The following is a 10,893-nucleotide window of genomic DNA, read 5'->3' as shown; positions in this document are numbered from 1 at the left end:
AGAGTACAAAATATCTAAGGAAAGATGGTAAAGGTGATTATCCCACTTTAAACAGTATCTATAGTACCACAGTCATATTAACTATTATTGCTTATCTTCCTATCATGTTTTATGGGTTCTATTTTTAAATGTGAATTTACACAAACTGTTCTCTGAGTACGTGTTTTGCTGTTCTTCCTATTCCAAAAAATATACCGGTACTTATATATTTCATAAAATTTGAAAATTCCAGTTGGCTAAACGTTACAATTCATAATGAGCAATTCTGTGATTCAGATTATCTATGACTCACATAAGATCATGGGCAAGTTTTTTATTGCAATTTCAATTGAGTTTATTCCCCACTAAATGTAAATAGTCTTACATTGACAATTAACTCAAATCATGCAAACATTTCAGACTTCATTAATCCTCAAAGCTTTAAACATATTCTGAAATTGTTTTTATGTTATGTAAGATTGTTAGAATATTTAATGATTCCATATTAATTTTTATGATACAGATAGACAAATAAACACACATTTTTTTAACCTTCTAGATTATCGGCCTCAGCCAATAATCGTAGGCTTATGCAGCCAATGTCATAACCAATATGTTTTCATGTGCACACAGTGTCAAAAATATTGTTTAACAGAGATGTGAAACCGAATCATCTGTTGATTACAGATGGTTGTCCATCAGCAAGGCCAAAATATTTCAAGAATTTAATTGTGTAAGTAATATTTTAACGGGGTATGTTTGATATCTGTATTGTATTTAGTTATTATTAAAAAATTTGATTCTAGAGGATAATATTCTTACCGGTAGATCTCTTAATCATAAGGTTTGTGTATTTTTATTCATATACAAGTTTTAAATAATACAAATTACATTTCAAAATATATTTTTATATTGGGCAACATATTAAAATATGAACTACCAAATATTATTTGTGCAGAGTAATCTCTCTAGTAACTAACAAATGTGTTATAAATTTCAGTTAACGGTCAGAGTGTTAATTATTTTATTAAAGTACATGCTATTACCTACTTACAATTACTTTATAATGTCAAAATATTTGTAAAATGGTCTGGAGACACTATTTGGTTCACTTTATGATATATTAAAATGTTTTTTTAATAACTAGTGTTCCTGGTGGAAACAAGGAAGACGGAATAAAGACCCTCATCAACAGAGCCCTAGCAATACAACCTTACAAAACACCCAAATGAATACTTCACACCTAATATGGGGCTACCTATAAAATAATGAATAAATTTAAATAGATTTGTATTGCCAGTTTCCAGTTTGTGCTGTCCAGTTAAAACCTTCACAGTAAAAACACAGTTAAATATTTTAAACACAATTAAATAGTTATAAGTTAGTATTACCACAATTAATAAATATGTACAAATAATGTACAATATTGATGATATCATGCAAATTTCAGAATGAAAAAACTGACACTAGGTAGTTAGGTCTGAGATTCCGCAATAAAAAAAGCTTTTCCACATTTCCTGATTAATGTTATTTAAAGTGCAGAAGCCTACGAGTTTCATTTTCACTACACAGCAAATTTAAGATTACACTAAAGACCTAGGCCTAGTATCTATAACTTTTTTCGTTAAAAATCAATATTTATTACATGTACTACTTTATAATTTAGACGATCTTTGTTACGTCTAATGATTCTGAATGTAAGTAGGCTAGGTATTCATTTAGACAGCTCATACGTGTTTATGTTCAGCACACTGTGAAAATAATGTTACAGCACATTAATTAACAACTCATATTCAGGATTGTTAAGTAAATATTCTATCATATTTGATTGATGTAATAGTAATTAATGCAAACATTAAAAATTTAAGTTACATTATAGATCCTAAAGGTGTATTACAAATTTTAGTACACACTTAAGCTAATATATTAAATTCTTGAATTCTGAAATTACTTCAAAACTAGTTTGTACAGTCAGCCTATACCTATTTGTGGAAATATTTTTTTTTAATTTTATACCTCTTCTCCAAACTATTTTGACAACTCTCCAAGTATTCTACCTGTTCATGCATCACGTTTTCAAAGTAAATTAAACTTACCAAAATTGATAAAACCAGTCAATGTGAAAGTCTCCTTTGTAGAATGATCTGAAGAGTAGGTTAGATTTTATTATAAAAAGTATTACGTGCCTACGTAAATATGTTTTTGAAAAGGAACTATTATTTTATTACCAAAAAGTATACGACAAAACCGGAAAGTTATATTCTGGGTTTATGTACATAATACATAAAAACAAACTGAAACTAACAAGGTTAGAAAAACGTACACAACATAAAATAATATGCTATTATTTTCGTTTATTTATCACATATGTAAAATATTAAAATGAATCAGTTGGCACGAAGCATGAATGTAGAGTAAGTAAATGTGTAAATCATCTACTTTACTCTAATTAAAGAATTATTAGTACATCACAACGGTAAAATCCGTAAACAGACCGCACATCAACATTCTACTCTACTTTTGACATTTCGCCAGTCGTTCTTAGCATTCTATGCGCTTGCGTCTGGCAGTCGGCAGTGTTCACTGCTAGTGAGATAGGCATTCCCTACTTGACAGTCAAGTTCGCCAACTCAAAAAATAAAATAAATCTTACAAATTTATCATAAGTTAGTACTGAAAATTATATGTAGAATGTCGTGCTATTTTTATATAGAGTATCATGATGTAAGCAATTCGTCCAGTTTCATATCTAATTATAGTAACACATAAAGTAAATTTCCAACAATACTACACTCTCTACGGCTATTTTAGTATAATGCCTCCTCTTCAACGATGTGGAACCAAGGCATCAGACCATGTGCATTTCCTTAGAACATCTTTCCATTCCTTCAAGAGAGAACTGCGGAGTCTACCCTAAACGATTTATACATGGCTAGACGTCTATATGATGCATTTAGTTGTGCGATGTTTTTTTAATTATAGTTTTATTCCTGTAAAATTATACAAAATATGACCAATATTTCATTGCAATGTTGTTATACTGTTTATTGTAATGTTTGCTATTTACTTATATTTTGTTGTTATCTCTCCTGACATGTATATTATTGTTATTTCTTCATAGTTTATATAATCATTAACTATTTATTATTTGGAGGTTGCTTATTTTCTATTTTTTGTCATTTTTCTATTGTTATTTTGTCCAGATCATTGTTTTAGGATCGTGTTCTTTAAGTCCAGTATTTTGAATGATTTTTTTAGTGTCTACAGTGTACATCTATTTATTATTACTTTATATTATTGCATAATCTTTATTCTGTTTATAGTGTAACATATCCAATTATAGTTTATGCTACATCTATATGTTTAATTATCTATGATTTTTAATTTGATCACATCCTTTGTATTACTAAATTTTCAAATGGCATTTCCGTTGCAAATAAATAATTAAATAGTAGAGTTTATGTAACTACAGTTTTGATAGAAACTTTTTTAATGCTATTTTATTTACAATCTGTTTAATGTGAGAAGAACAATAAGTAAATATTATTTACAGAAAAATTATTAAAAATTAAAATTGAGTTAGATGTTAACCATTGTTAACACTAACATAATTAATTCAAGAACTTAAAAGGTAGTTCCAAGATAGCAGTTCGGTGTAATCTGTACACATTTTTTATAAATATCACGTAGATTTACCGCAAGGCGGTTTGGATGATCTTTTAATCTTGAAAGATGATTGCAACTAAATTTGGTAATTTTTACTTTATTTTATTTTATTTTACATTTCAACGGACATCTCCATTTTTACAGTTTTGAACAATAATTAAACAATGAAAGTAAACAACCACAGTGACAAATAGAGCAATAACGATTAATAAACTATTTAAGTGACGAAACGGTTATAAACTATGAATGACAATAACGTAATTAATTATTAGTGTACCGTGATTTGAACTATGGAAAACAACGAACAATAACAGCAATAAATTAGCACGAAACAATGAGAATAAAACCATGAATAAACAAGAATAGACCAGAATTAACAAGACATAATATATAAATAACAGCAATGAGAGACGTACAGGTAAAGTGTAAGAACGAGTGTCTTCCCTCATTGTGCAACTCCTAGGCAGATAACTCATGCAGACCGGCGATCTTCCTCTTGAGCACTGGTATACTGTCCACAAAAAAGTCAACGATGTCGGCGACGCTATTACCAGAACTCTGAAGTCGGTACATCGTATCGTTTGCTGCGTAGTTGGTGCGATGTTGCTGCCTAGCGAACAGGTCTCTGGAGCGAGTGGCTGAAGGGGTCCTGAAGAGGATCTGGCTCAGCATATCGGGACAGTCGATCTTGCCGTTAAGGATCTTTGACAGCAGTACAACGTCAGCGGAGAATCTGCGATCCGCAAGAGTCAGGAGTCCCAGATCACGAGACACTTCCCCGATGGGAACCTGACGATAGAGAAGGCCACTTCTGACACCCACTATTCGAATAAATCTTCTTTGAATAGTCTCTAGTTCATCTATGAGAAACTTCTGGTGGGGGTTCCACACTGGAGAGCCATATTCAAGGATTTGGCGTACCAAAGCACAATACAAAGTTTTTAAAGCCGTGTCCCTTAAGCCTTTTGAGAAGCGGGAGACAAATCCAAGCATTTTGTTTGCTCTGCTGCAAATGTTTCGCACATGCAACTCAGGATTCAGTGAAGGTACTAATGTAATACCTAGATCTTTTACCTGCAGTACACGAGTTAAGGGCTCACTGCGTATATTGTACTCATGGACAACGGGGGAGAGATTCCGATGGAAGGTCATCACTTGGCATTTCTTAGTGTTGAGTTTCATTTTGTTCTCTTCGCACCAGCGGTCGATCGCACAAAGATCTTCCTGGATTCGTAGGCAGTCCTCTTCAGTGGATACGATGGAAAACAGTTTCACATCATCAGCAAACAGAAGTGAGTCGCATTGTAGAGCTTCAGGAAGGTCATTTATGAAGAGTGAAAAGAGGTAGGGTCCCAACAGCGATCCTTGGGGAACTCCAGAGTATGAAATGAATTCTGATGAAGTGGCCGAAGCAAACTTGATGAATGAACGCCGGTTTGAGAGGTAGCTTGTCAGCCACTTAATTTCCGTGCTTCCAAATCCTTGATCAAGCAATTTTCTCAAAAGTAGTGTGTGGTCTACCGTGTCGAAAGCCTTGGAGAAATCCAGATATATGGCATCTAACTGATTATTGACGGTGAAGGCCTCATGTATTTTGGACTGAAATAACGTTAAGTTCGACACAGTAGACCTCCCACTCATGAAACCATGCTGCTGTGGGCAGATTAAGCCAGCCAGTTTATGCTTTAAACGGTCAAGAAAGAGGTCCTCAAAAACTTTGGCAATAGCTGGCAAAATCGAGATTGGTGAAGTGTTCAAATCTTGATGTAACGTTTTATTTGATACATACCATAGCGCTTTTGCATTTTTTTCTTATTTTGATTGATACTGTTGAAGTATCTCCAGATTTGAGTTGCTTGCTGTGCCCCATAACTGCACACCATATGGGGCACAGGTTTTAGGATAGTTTTATATAATAATATCTTGTTCTTTAAACTGAGTTTTGATTTAGATCCGAGTAGCCAATTCATTTTATTTGTTTTTAATTTTAGCTGTTGTCTCTTTGTCCAAATGTGGGATTTCCATGTAAGCCTTCTGTCTTAGTGCATGCCCAGATAATATACTTCAGTTACTTGGGATAAATGAACGTCATACAATATAACTGGAGGACAAGAAATTTTGATTTAATGTAAACGCTACGTGAACTGATTTAATTTTCATTAATTTTTGATTCTCCATGTCTTAAACCAAGTAGTAATTGTATCTAAGCTCTGTTGTAATGTACTGAGGTGCTCGAAACATAATCTTTATGGACTGACCAAATTGCAGTATTATCTGCGAAAGTTGCGACTTGAGTATGTTAATTTTCTGGGAGGTCAGCGGTGTACAGTAAGTATAAAAATGGACCAAGTACACTTCCTTGAGGAACACCGGATTCTATTGAATGTAGCTGAGTAAGAACAAATTGGTATTTTATTTGAAAAATCGGTCTGAAAGATATGAGTTTAGTATTGAAAAAATAGAGTGAGGCAAACATTTCTGAATTTTGTATAATATACCAGTATACCACACCTTATCAAACGCTTAACTATACATATAAAAGGTTAGCTGAACAATAATTTTTTATTTTCTAAACACTCCCGTATCATTTCAACTAATGACGAAATGAATCACGAAATCTGACCCAGTTAGTAAATTTATGTACTATTTGACGGCTTTTTTTGTAATACTTCTGTGCTTAAATTAAGTATAATTGGTGAATGATCAGAAGCCAGATAAAGAACAGCGATTCATATCTTTTTAGTTTTGATTAATACCTTTTGTAACAAAATCTAACAAATCTGGAATTTTTCGCATATCAGTTGGCCACTATGTAGGTTTCACCCCGTAGACAGATTATTTTAATGATTATCATTTAGATGTAATAGTTGTGGTCCTCTAGGAGTGGCCAATCGAGAACCCAATTCTTGATGTTTTGGGTTGTAATCGTCACCTCCTGCTATAAAATTTATTTCCCAATGTAGTGAAAAACTGTTCAAAGTGTTGTTTGGTTTATAACATGTCTAGGGGACAATAAATTACTGAAAATGTAATAGGGCTTAACCAATCTTCAAGAACAATGCTGGAAGCTTGATTATCTCTAAAACTGGGTAGGTTTATATTTGATTGTGTCTTTTAACTAAAATGGTACTACTCCCATGGGCCGTGTTGTTAGAATGATTGGTATAGTATAATGTGTAGTTAGGAATTTAAAATAACTTCTGTCTATGAATTGAGTTTCTGAAATTAGCAAGACGTCTAAGTTTATGTTTGGGGGATTGCAGAGTCAAACGTTTGCATTCCATAAAGCGATTTTGAGAAGAATATTCATTTTAAAATGAGAAACAATAGTATTCAAATGATTAAGTAACGTACTAATCTGTTTTACTTGTTTAAATGAATATTTTAAAATCGTTCAAAAGATTTTTTAATTATGTTGGGAAAACTTTCAGATTCATCGATGTATCAGTTATATTCTTGTTCCCTAGAAGGAAAACTGTCATTTCTGTGATTATTCTGTACAAGCTTGAGCGAAAGTTACCCCTTTAGTAACTAGCCTTTTTTGAGAGGACTGGATTTGTTTAACATTAGTTGGGTTGTTTCGTCTAGAATGATCCTGGTTGGTTTCAAAAGTCTTCTTTCTAAGGGAAGGGAAGTTTGTTTTGTATTTCTCTATACACAGGGACAACCTTTATAGTTAGCCGAATGCTCACAGAACACAAAACGCCAGAAGGGTGTACTGATGAAGGCTTATTGCTAACCTTTGTATCATGATCCTGGGAACATTTAATACAACGAAATGTATTTTGACAAATATGACTTAGTATGTCTATTACGTTGGCAAAGTTTACATTGAACAACTTCCTTCTTTTTATTAGGTGGTTTCAAATAAAACTTACGCGTTTAGTAAAATATTTAAAATATTTCTTTATTTACATCACAAGGCTCCAAAATCAATAAAAAATAGAGTATTGAGAATTGGTTTCCTTTTATTATATTTATTACATTACTCAGATTTTTTACTTTGTGGCCGTTTTTCCTATCCCTAATGTTAGGTCTTCAATAGGAATAGAGTAATGCATATTCTTCAGCACAACCCCATATGCTCGGTCTTGCTTTAACTGGTAAATATGGAAACTGACGTTCAAGTCTGTGAGTCCTTTGACTATTTTCCGGTGAGCGTTAGGAGAAGATGGAAAAGATTTAGTTCTATCTTGATTAAGACATTTGTAGGAGTATTCAGTTTTACTTACCATTGACTCTAGGGCTTGATCATCAGTGAAAAAAAATGTTTCACCCCTGGCAAAAATATGGGGGATGGCTTTGAATTTTTTATTAGGTTGTTAGTGACTATCTTCATCCATCGAATTTTCTTTGTTACAAGGATAGTAATTCATAGTTATTACCGAGTCGAGTCTAATAATGTTATCATTTATTTGTCCCCGTTACTTAAACAATGGCGATTGAGTCCATGGTCTGGCGAAGAAAATAATACTTCTTTTAGTGTTTCTAGACTTAGGTTGCCAATTATCTAATTCGTTATCAGAAATGTAACCATCCGAGAATTTGTATTGATTTAATTCCAATATGTTAGAGTTCTTCCTAAATGAGGAAATGTAATTATGATCATGTTCATGAGCGTTTTGAAAGAAAGATAAACAAACAAGTCCTTAACCTAAAAAAAAAACGGAATAAATCAAACCCACGATTGTTCACAATTGAAACTAAACTAACACACTGACTTTACATGATTAATTCATCTTGCTTTAAAACAAATCAAAACACAAATATATACAGCATAAATAAAAATCAAACAAGTAGTTAAATGATTTCTCCAGAGAAAAATGGATGTGTATGCAATTTTAACAAAGTAGCTGAGCCTTTAAATTGTTATTCCATCATTTCAGATCAGCCAAGTTCAAAGTTCAGTATTATATGTGATATATGAACTATGAAAAACAAAAATAGATAGCCAGTTAGCTACCTACCTGCTTTGACATTATATGTAAGCTACCTCAACACTTACAAAATAAAACATAATTATTAGGATATATAAAGTTTATTGTAAAAAAAAAATGATCAAAGCTGTTTTCCTCTCAACTGTGATCAATGTAGACTAGTCTGCACACACAGCGGTAGCAGGTGGCAACTGTGATCAGTGTAGACTGTAGTTCTGCACAACAGCGGTAGCAGTGTGGCAACTGTGATCAGTGTAGACCTAGTCTGCACACACAGTGGTAGGCCGTAGCAACTGTGATCAGTAAATAGACTGTAGTCTGCACAACAGCGGTAGCAGGTGGCAACTGTGATCAGTGTAGACTGTAGTCTGTACAACAGCGGTAGCAGGTTGGCAACTGTGATCAGTGTAGACTGTAGTCTGTACAACAGCGGTAGCAGGTGGCAACTGTGATCAGTGTAGACTGTAGTCTGTACAACAGCGGTAGCAGATGGCAACTGTGATCAGTGCAGACTGTAGTCTATACAACAGCGGTAGCAGGTGGCAACTGTGATCAGTGTAGACTGTAGTCTGTACAACAGCGGTAGCAGGTGGCGTGGCTGGCAGGACTGGCGATGTCAGTCAGGTCATGAATGTTATGCTGATTCATGATTTTTCAGTAACGTAACTAAATATATATTGTAATAGTATTGTGTACAGAACCCTTCAGAAGGATAATTATTGAAACCGCAGCATGAGCCCATTCAAATTCTAGCAATAATACTAGTAGTACGTTCCTTTTCGGCCTATTATTCCACTATGTTGTAACAGCTTTTGTTGAACCAAAAGAAATTAAAAACTTTCTTTTGAAATTGATTTGTTTTAGTTTGTAAATATTTTTAAATATATGTTTTCTCTATATTTCTCCCACATAATTTGCTACTCTGGGCTATTATAGCCCTTTCAGACCATGGATAAATCCAGCCCTGGGAAAGAATAATACAAATCAAATTCTAAACCCAAAATCCACCAATATTCTTGCAAGATTTAAATAACTTCTATTTTGCTCTATGATTGTAATAATATTTTCAGAAATCATATCTATTATTAATAATCTTCTATTTCATAACTTAATTATGTATGAAATCAGTGAAAATAAAGTTGAGCAAGTTTGAGAACTATATACGATTAACACCTTTTTTATAAATATAATATGGTAGTGTGAAATATTTCACCTACTCAAGACAAAAGTCTCAAAATGATGGTTCAAAATATACCCTATTTCTTGCCAGGTTAAGAAATAAATACTACATTTATTGTACTAAATTACTTGGTGAATCTAGACTTTTCAACAAAACCCAGTATCAGTGTTTTGTGGAACTGAGAAACTCTGAGTCGTCGTTATGTTTTAAATCTGAAACTAATCATTTAACATCCTAGTTGAAATGAAAAGTATGAAGGAAGCTGACCTAGAGTGATAAAGATGACAAGACCTTGGGCTTACCAAGATTTTTTATAAATTGGACTACTGTACAGCTTTGATATATGTTCTGGATGCCCTTTGAGTAAGGACACTAAACCTCCTCTTGTATTAACTGGGGTGAACACACTTCCAAATAAAAGGGTTGTAAAATTTTCCATATGATAACAAACTAAAAGCGAATCCACAGAAAGCTTTCTCAATGGTAGCTGCTATATATTTCCAGGTGAATCAATCAAATCAAATGAACCCACAGAATACCTGGCATGCAAAGCTAAAGTAAGCCTCTATCTTCAAAATCACCTTTCAACACAAAATCCTGAGTGTGACAAAATTCACCTACAGGTTCAGAAGAAAGAACGGATTTATTGAAAACAGGCAAAATATTCGATTCATCATAAATTATAGTATATTTTCAGGTTTACTTCATTATTCAATTATAGTAATAAATAACAAGTTGAAAAAGTGTTGTTTATTCTGATTCTGTGTGTGTAAAAGGGCCATGTATTTTCAACATGATTGTGCAGCAACCTGATTTTTTGACATAAACTTAAATACATTAGATGATGTGGAATATCCATCAGAAGATAATTGTATCAAAACCTTGAGTTCACAAAAAAATATCACTTTTGTTCTGATAAATGATAGATTTGTTGAAGCATTTATATATTTAATAAAGCCATACTAGTTGAATTTTGATATCTAACAAGATTTCAAGAGACCAGGCATTCAAAATTATTATAAGTATACAATATCATTCAATCACTATATTAAGTAAATATAGTTTAAAAAAATATAATTTCTGAATAATTGCAACAAACTAAGTCTATATTTTTAGAAACAAATTTATATG

This window comes from Homalodisca vitripennis, chromosome 1, assembly GCF_021130785.1.
Source record: "Homalodisca vitripennis isolate AUS2020 chromosome 1, UT_GWSS_2.1, whole genome shotgun sequence".
Taxonomy (NCBI): Eukaryota; Metazoa; Arthropoda; class Insecta; order Hemiptera; family Cicadellidae; genus Homalodisca; species Homalodisca vitripennis.
Note: the sequence above shows the minus strand (reverse complement) of the source record.